At 37.0% G+C, this 8,539-nt stretch overlaps 1 non-coding gene across 1 annotated transcript; it reads right to left on the minus strand.

Moving 5' to 3' along the window:
* Positions 1-464: 464 nt before the first annotated feature.
* Trnal-uag (transfer RNA leucine (anticodon UAG)) lies at positions 465-545 on the minus strand. The gene has a single exon. It is a non-coding gene; the product is annotated as a tRNA-Leu (tRNA).
* Positions 546-8,539: the final 7,994 nt, after the last annotated feature.

Raw genomic sequence — 8,539 nt, forward strand, 5'->3', positions numbered from 1 at the left:
TTCAAACATGTACTTTCCTATCTTTTACTTACCTATCTGTATGTCTTTTTTTTATATTGTGGATGTCATGCATAAAAACCATTATAAGTGCCTCCTTTAAAAAAAATAATAATAATTGTATTATGTTTATTGATGTTATACCAAATAGTTGAAAACCCGCAATGTAGAAACAAAACTACACACTCTTCAGAAATCATAAACTTTTGGATGTATGCAAAGTAATAAAACTTTTGAAAATGAAGGAAGTTACCTCCCCCCCCCCCTGTACGAGTTCATTTAATCCAATTCGCAGTGCAACATCGCTTCATTACACAAAAACTCCTAAAACGAGAGTAATATGTTGTTAATAAACTCTTTGCAATTAAATAAAGTCAAAAAAAAAACCTTGTTCAATATCTTATGAAATATTTCAAACGAAAGGTGAAAAGATTCTGCGATTTTCAAAGCTGAGTAAAAAGTTCTCTTGGCAGCGGTGGGATTCGAACCCACGCCTCAATGAGACTGGTGCCTAAAACCAGCGCCTTAGACCACTCGGCCACGCTACCACATCTCTTCCAAAATTTTAACTTACTAAGTAACCAGGTCTTGAAGATCCCTGTAATATTTTAAAAAGTTTATATCTTAGTTTTGGGTGTAAATATTTCAAACCCAAAAAATAAATAACAAGTTCGCATTTCTGCAGAACGTGATCAATAGTTGGAAGATAGACTCGATAGTCGGACTTATTACGAATTTCCCGAATGATCGGTCGGTTTTAAGGGAAGTTCCAATCACCTTTCAAACTAAAAAATGTTCTCAAAATCGGATCATCCCTAATAATTATCATTTAGGAGCAAAAAATGACATAGACAGATAGCCAGGCCCGACGAGAGGCCATGCCAGCCTAGTCGGAAACTAAAAGGGACCTGGAATGGGGGGGGCGAAACTGACGCCAAAAAAAAAAAAGAAAGAAAAGAAGGAAATAAAAAAAAAGAAAGAGGGGGGGGGGACTCCGAATAAGAAAAACCGTAAAGATTAAGTAAAATTTACCCTTTTAATATTTACTGTTGTGGCACTTAAAACAGAGTTCAGTTGTTTTCTAGTTTAACAGTTGATTTTTTTCTTTTTCCCCCGCACTTTTTTTTTTTTCTTCTATTTTCTCTATTTACTTTTTTTTATTCTCATTAACTGTTCGATCCGGTGATGGTGCTGCCATCTATCGGTATATAAAATAATGGAGGCAAGGCACTTAGTATGCAGTCCTCGACATAAATACAGTTGTAGTCAGTTGTGACTCTTGAATAGAATAGAACTTTTTTTCCTCTTTTTTCTTCTTTTCCCCCTTTTTTTCTTTTCACCCTTTTCTTTCTTTTTTCTTTACAATATACTATTGCGTCAGAGGGGCCTGGCGACATGACTGACAAGGGGACAGCCTTCTCTGCGACCCTGCAGACAGCTACACACGTTAAACAAAAAATTTCCTATTTTTGAGTCGGGGGTTAAAAATAATTAATCTACATATGGGCAAACCATAATGAATGAAAAATAAAATTACTTTAAAATTATTAAATGTAACTATTTCTAAAACCTATTATAAAATCGCAAAGTAGGATAATAAAAAATTTATAATAATAACCAATAAAAAAATATCATCACAATACATAGAGATTGTTATACATACACGTTAATTATTACTTCCTTCAAGAACAAGTGTTCTACTGTAAGAGGACACATAATCTGTTACCACTAACAAATTGGCGGGCAGTAGTGGATTTTAGGGCAGTACTGTACCGATGCGACTTCTCCAGTTGTTTGCTATTTTGATTCAATGTGTGGGGTCGGTCTAGAAATTCTTTCCCAGACCACACTCATCGTGAGAAAAACATGTTACGCGGGTGTTTTATATCTGTGAACAGTATGGGAGCTGGATAAGTATAAGACCACACGTAAATACGGTGTTCGCTCCCCTTTTCTGAGAAATGTTCGAAATTAGATCTTCAGAATAGCTGAATTCTATCCGAAGCTGGACATTTGTTGTGCACATAAACTTTCTCCGTTTGGTGTGATATGATGTCTGTGACACTATAGGGAACATTTTTCAGCCACCTTGTCAACATCGTCTGACTGTTGTAAACAGGGGTGCATTCCCCGCCAAACGAATCCCCGTATATAAGAGAAAGTAAATAGGAAAGGGGGGACACTCGTAGAGCAAAGAGCTGATGAGTCGCGGAGTGTGGCTCTCGCAGTTCAAAATATCTTTGAAACATTAAAGAATCTGTAATTTGTAATATAGCTGTAAATATTGATATGTTGATTAAACGTCTCTAAAAGACCATGCATTCTCTTGTCGTCTTTACACAAGAGGTGGAAACGGTACAGTACAGTACATTCAAAAGGGCAAAATTAATTTGACTATATGATTTGATATCTTTAAACTCATTTCTCTGCAATATAAGTCACATTTTTTTATTGTCATTAAAAAACACAATATAATCATTTTTGTTTGCTGTAGGAGTAATAGCAATGGAATCGGAGTAGGGACGGATGCAGAAATAACTTTTGGAGGGGGGCCTGGAAATTGAAAAGCTCCCCCCCCCCCCGAAACAAGCTTTTAGAACAAAGTTTTCATGACTTTGTTGTCAAATGTTTTTTTCGTATTCCTCAAGGCAAATTAATCTGTTTTTAAGTACATAAATATTATGCACTATTGTAGGGAAATGTGGGGCAAAGTAAATGTAGCTAAGATGGCTGAGCTTTTTCAAAATGAACGAACTGGAAATTTATTTTGAAAATTACAGCACAAAAGGAGAGAACACTGTATATTACTGTTTTTGGCAGTAAATTTGCGCCTTCAAAAAAAAAAAAAAATTGGAAAATGTTCACTTATTTTTATGGGGCGAAGTTGAAAATCAAATATTTTTCTAATGAAATATTTTCTACTCGATTACAAAAGAATTTTTGATCAAAGTATATTTTGAATCAGTAAATCAAATTTTGAATGAATGAATGAAAAGATTATGAAACAATAAGCAAATAATTTAATTACTAATTAATTAATTAGTTTTTGAAGAAAAATAAGTGGGAGAGTAAAAGATTGAACAACATGAAGGAGTGTAAATAAATTAATTAATAATAAAGGAATACATAAATGATTTAGTAAATGATTGAGTGAGTAAACAAAAAAAAACTATTTCGCTTTGCCCCGCATGTACTTGGCTAATTGTACAAAATATTTAAAATACAAATAAGCTTAATATTAACTAAATAAATACAGCACCGAATATTAGAAGGTCTCAATTGATAATTGAAATGTTCATAACAAGAATTTTATCATTTTATAACAACAAAAATAATTTTTGACTTGCAAGAAAACATTAAAATTCGAGTATTAATTTTTGAAAATTGCCTGTATTATCATATGCTTTAATCTTCGGCGGTATTATTTTCCTGACTGGAGTCGACTACATAGTTAAAATATTACTAGATAGATGGCGATAAAAGCAGAGTAAATATAAAGATCCTAAATACGGAGAGATTGGACAACCTCGGAACGGCGGCCATCTTATGTCCAAAGATGCTCACTCCCCGGAGACCGTAATGCAGGCGCAGATTACCCAATTGGCCAACCTAGGCCCTGGCCTAGGGGTCCAAGTCGGAAAGGGCGCACGTCGCAGAGGGGAAAAAATGTGACGCAATAGTATATGGAAAAGCAGAATTTACCTAAAAAAGATAGCAACCAGCGCGATAGGAATAAAAACAGCAATTGGAGGGGGGAGGGGGCGTGGTGCTTGAGTCGAGGTCCTTTTCCGATCAAAGCATATAAATTTCAACATCTTTGATTTGAACACTAATTTCTTTCAAAAAAAATGTAGCTTTGATCAGAGGGGGACGGAGTACTCCAAGAGGGCGCCAACCTTGACGCCCAAAAGGCGCACAGGGAGGGCGGCGGGATAGTTCGCCCCTGGCTTCGTCAAAGTAAAAAACTTATTAGAGGTAAGTCACAAGCAGGAAAATTAGTAAAAGGCACGACCTAGAAAATGTTCAGAACCTTGTTACTGAAACTATTTTTCTCTTTCTCCCACATTTTTGAAAATCTTCTAAGAGTCGTTTTTAAGACTAATTGCGACGTGGAAAAGAGAGAGTCCCCGAACTCATCTATTTCTGTAACATCAAAGATAAAATACAATTACGTATGTTACGTATTTCAGTTTCGAAAACTTTCCGGGGCAAGTTCCAAATGCCATTTTACTTCCCTTTAAATCGCCTTAGCTGGCCTAAAATTGCATTTCCAGTGCTTCAATTTCTAAAAACTCCCGAGGCACCCCCCGCCCCTCCTTCTACCATTTGAACATCATCGAACGAAAACAAAGAAAGAAATCCGTCCCTCATTTTGTCAACACATAGGGGAGCGCGAAATCTTCACTTGGCACTGGCCGCTGCTAAGGCTCTGGGAATGGCTGGGGGGAGGGGGGATACGATTTCAATAGAGTTGGGATATGTGAGTTGGGGCGTAATCTCTAAATTTGGCCTAGGGGCGTAAATAGATCCGGCCCTGCTTCTGCCCCAAATATCACTGTAAATTGTTTGGAAAAAATTGGAAGCTAGTTATGATATTACGAAATGAAATGTGCAGATCACAAATATCTGTTTGTTTTCTATCTTTATGAACAAATTTTTAAGAAAAAAAAAATTCTTTCTACGCGCTACGACGATGCGAAACGATTGGTGCCGAATTGTCAGACTTGGCGCTCACTCCGTTTAATGAAAATACGAGGAGAGAAAGAAATCAGTCTGTTCTAAAAAGATTTCATGTCCTATATTCCGTGGGAAAGCTAAAAATTTACACAGCGCAGCATTTCGAGCTGACAACACTTGGACTAAACATGGCAGAGATCGGCGGGCCGTTGTCCAAAATATTTCGCGATTTCACTTTACCCCACATTCCCCACTTTGTGTCAGAGCATTTTTTAACATAGGGACTACGCGACACTAGTGTCGCCTAGTGAAAAAAATCTGTCGCCTAGAAGATGCGAAATCAAACCTCTGGGCGACATTGGAAAATCTAAAGTGGTTCACTCAATTTTAAAACAGATTTCTTCATTTTTAAAAGACCCGTCGACTCCTACATGACGAAAGCCTTCTTTTTCTTCCTTTGTGTCCTGCCCGTGGACCGGGCCACCACGCACTCGGCACCAGATTAAGCAATCGTTTAGCACCCCACCTCATTAGACCTTTCATTGATGATAGTCGATAACCATTTCGCGGCTATCTGTACAGGGACCAGTACTGAAGAACACTACTTGAGACGGGACAGCAAAAGCAGTTTGCGGAACGGAAACAGCTGTTTTCCATTCAAAGATGCAAAGAGAGAGGCATTTTTCCGATAGTGAAACCGAAGGCTGAAGGGTCGAGATTGTTTCCTGGAATTCTTTTCAATAAATTTTGCTTTAGGGTAACTGAAGATTATACCACACCACCCACTTCCTTTTTTGTGACTTTGTGAATAAAACAGATTCGCGCGTTGAAACTTGTGGGCACAGGCAATCTATTTATTTTTTCTCCAGTTTCGAGGCAACAGGACTGAAGAATGATGCAGTCATTTGTAAAACGTTTTAGCTGAAATTAAAAATCCTTTTAAAGTTATAATGAAATTGAAATTCATTTTGATGATTCAAACAAAGGATTTTGAAGGGTAAGTTTGGTTCATTAAAAAAATTACTTATTTCTTTTTCTAAAACTTTTACTTTAATTATCCATTACCGCTTTTAATTTGTAAATTTTTTTTTGAGACATTTGTTATTTATACTACCGTTTGCAGGGCCGGATTTACATTTAAGTTGAAAGCTATTGCTTATAACGAAACGTTGTGTGAGTTGTCGCTCCTAAAATAAATGAAAATACTTGAAAAAAAAATTCAATTTCATTTTCAAATGCTTGAAATTTTGCAAAAATGTGGTTACAAGTCTTTAATTTTAAAATTTCTAACAAATTGGAGTTGATAAGGAGGAGGAGTGCCAAAATGTGTTAAATTCAGTGTGTGCTTCAATGTATGTTCGTCAAAATATGCTTCAATTTTATTTCTTACTAAGCGTATAAATTATGAATTGTTCGAATAGGCAGTATGTTACTCTCTTGCTTCCTATTTTCAAAGTCTATACCCAATTTCTTTTAAAGCACTTTGTCGATGGGTTGGAGAGGTGATTAAAAACTAACTGTATCGAAAATCCGTGAGAGCAAGTATTGTCCGTCTTTCAGCAGTCGAGACTTGGCCACGCCCCCAACACGTGGTATCGGAAGATTCTATATGCGTCTTTTGGGGATGAGGCTTCGGACCAACACTGGGAAAGGTTGCCAGTTGGACATCGTTATCGCAATGGAAGAAGACGAGTGTTCTATAATTTTCTAAGAAATCACCTCCCACCTCCTCTCTGGAAGAAAAGGTGTGCTACATTTGGGCTGCGTTCGGAAACGATCCACCGGTTACACCGCGTGGTTAGTCCGGTGTGGTTATGACGTGTTTGGAATTTCTCTAGGAATTCCGGTAGAACAGCTGTGTTTCCGAACGCTCGTGGTTAAACCGCGGTAGTTCTAGTTCAGCAGCAAACGACACTCCAATCAACGCGTACCTTTCATAGTAGGCAAGTCACGTGCGTTACGATCAAAACATGAAACACGACCGGATTGGCCAACACAGACTTTGTGACGTTTGTGATCTCGCTAACCGCTTCCAGACAGCGGTGCCACAGGTTGCTACCAAGTCGACCGCCAGAAAACAACCGTAGTGTTTCCGAACGCGGTTAAGTGACGTCACCGGTTCCACCGCAAGCGTTTCCGAACGCTTGCGGTTGCACCGAGGCGACCGATCCGCGTTTCCGAAAGCACCCTTGTTAAGATTTGCAGTGTATTTCTATACGTTTCGGGTTAATTTATCATTGATTTTGCAAAGGAAATCCTAAACTTTCTGTTTTTCACACTAACTAAACATTTTCTGCAAACACGGTGAACAGTTACAGGTGAAATTGGAACGAAAATGTTTCATTCTATTATGCTGAAACTTTCACAGAACTCAAACGTGGGTTTTAACGCATTTTCTAATTATAAATCTCTGATTGCATTTTGTTAACTTTGTTGGTCAACCATTTCTCACCTTATTTTCGATCCAATTTTCTTCTTTAAAGCGTTTTTTTAAGTATGACACAGTAGTATGGGATAAATGAACTGTTTTTGCAATATTTCGAACTGTTTTACTTCGCATATAATGAAGAATAAATACATTTTCGAATTGCGTTTGTTGTTACTTTGCGAATTCGACCTATTTTGAAAATAATACGTAGAATTTGTGAAGTAAACAAGCAAAAATTAATACCAAACAATCTTTTAACCACTGCATTGAAAAAATAATAATAATAAAAAAGAAAACGACAGACGACAACTTTAATTTCGAAATTTTCTGAAAATATTTCTATGTCACCTTGTTTTTGGCCCATTTCAAACAGTCAATATTTTGTAAAAAATGTTGGGTTGATGTAATATAGACACAGTATAAAAAAGTATTTAACTACTATTTCAATTTCTAGGCACTTCATTTTTAACCACACACATTTTAAGCGTACGAATAATTTTGGAAGGCACAGTAGGTAAGTTGCACTCTGTGTGCCACATTTCAATACTTTAGTACTATTTTTCTTTTCAATATAATTTAGTTTCTTCAGAAATGAAAAAAGGAACAAAACAAAAGTTAAAGCTTTTCACATGCCAATAATTGAATACAGAATAATTGAATAAGTGCCTGAAACAACGTTTTATGTTACTGTTTTGACCTATTTATTTTTGTAAATACGAAAAAATGTATATGCTTTTTTTTTTTTTTTTTTAAGTTTTTGCGATTACTCTAAAAGTAATTCAGTTCTTCCAGTACTTTTACGGAACAGCGTTACGTGTGGGGATCATAAAATAGGCAAAAATTTGTAGCCCGTATTCTAATACAGCTCTGAACACGGACGGATATAAGGGAGGGGCGATGGGGGCGATCGCCCCTTCCTTGAGTCGAGATGCAGAACTCTTTCACGGCATATTTTTGATACTGAAGTTGAAAATTGTTTTAGCCTATCTTCAATAGTTTTACGAAGCTCTTGCTGTCTGGAAAATGAAATTGTTTCACATATCTTAACACTTTAGAGATAGGGATCCGAACTTTATATAGGAAGTATTTCAAAGTTCCAAAAACTCAATTTTAGACGATTTTAATGATATTAAATAGGGTTATAGGGTTCAAGGGCTCTTCTCAGGATAGTTTCGAAAATTGAAGTCCCCTCCCTCCCCCCCCCCCCCCAAAAAAAAAGAGAAACTATTATGAGACACCTTTGATGGCGTTAAGGTAAGGGATGCGGTTTGGTACACTTCTCTGCAAATTTTGTAAAAAAAAAGTCCACCCCCCCCCCCTCCCAAAATAACTGAAATGAGACGATCTTTCATGGTGTTTGGAGGGGGGGGGGGGGAGCGGAGCTTTGCGAATTTACAAAAGGGAAAAAGTGTGAAATCAATCGCCCCCTCCCTGAAT

The sequence above is a fragment of the Uloborus diversus genome, chromosome 10 (genome assembly GCF_026930045.1).
Source record: "Uloborus diversus isolate 005 chromosome 10, Udiv.v.3.1, whole genome shotgun sequence".
NCBI classification, from domain to species: domain Eukaryota; kingdom Metazoa; phylum Arthropoda; class Arachnida; order Araneae; family Uloboridae; genus Uloborus; species Uloborus diversus.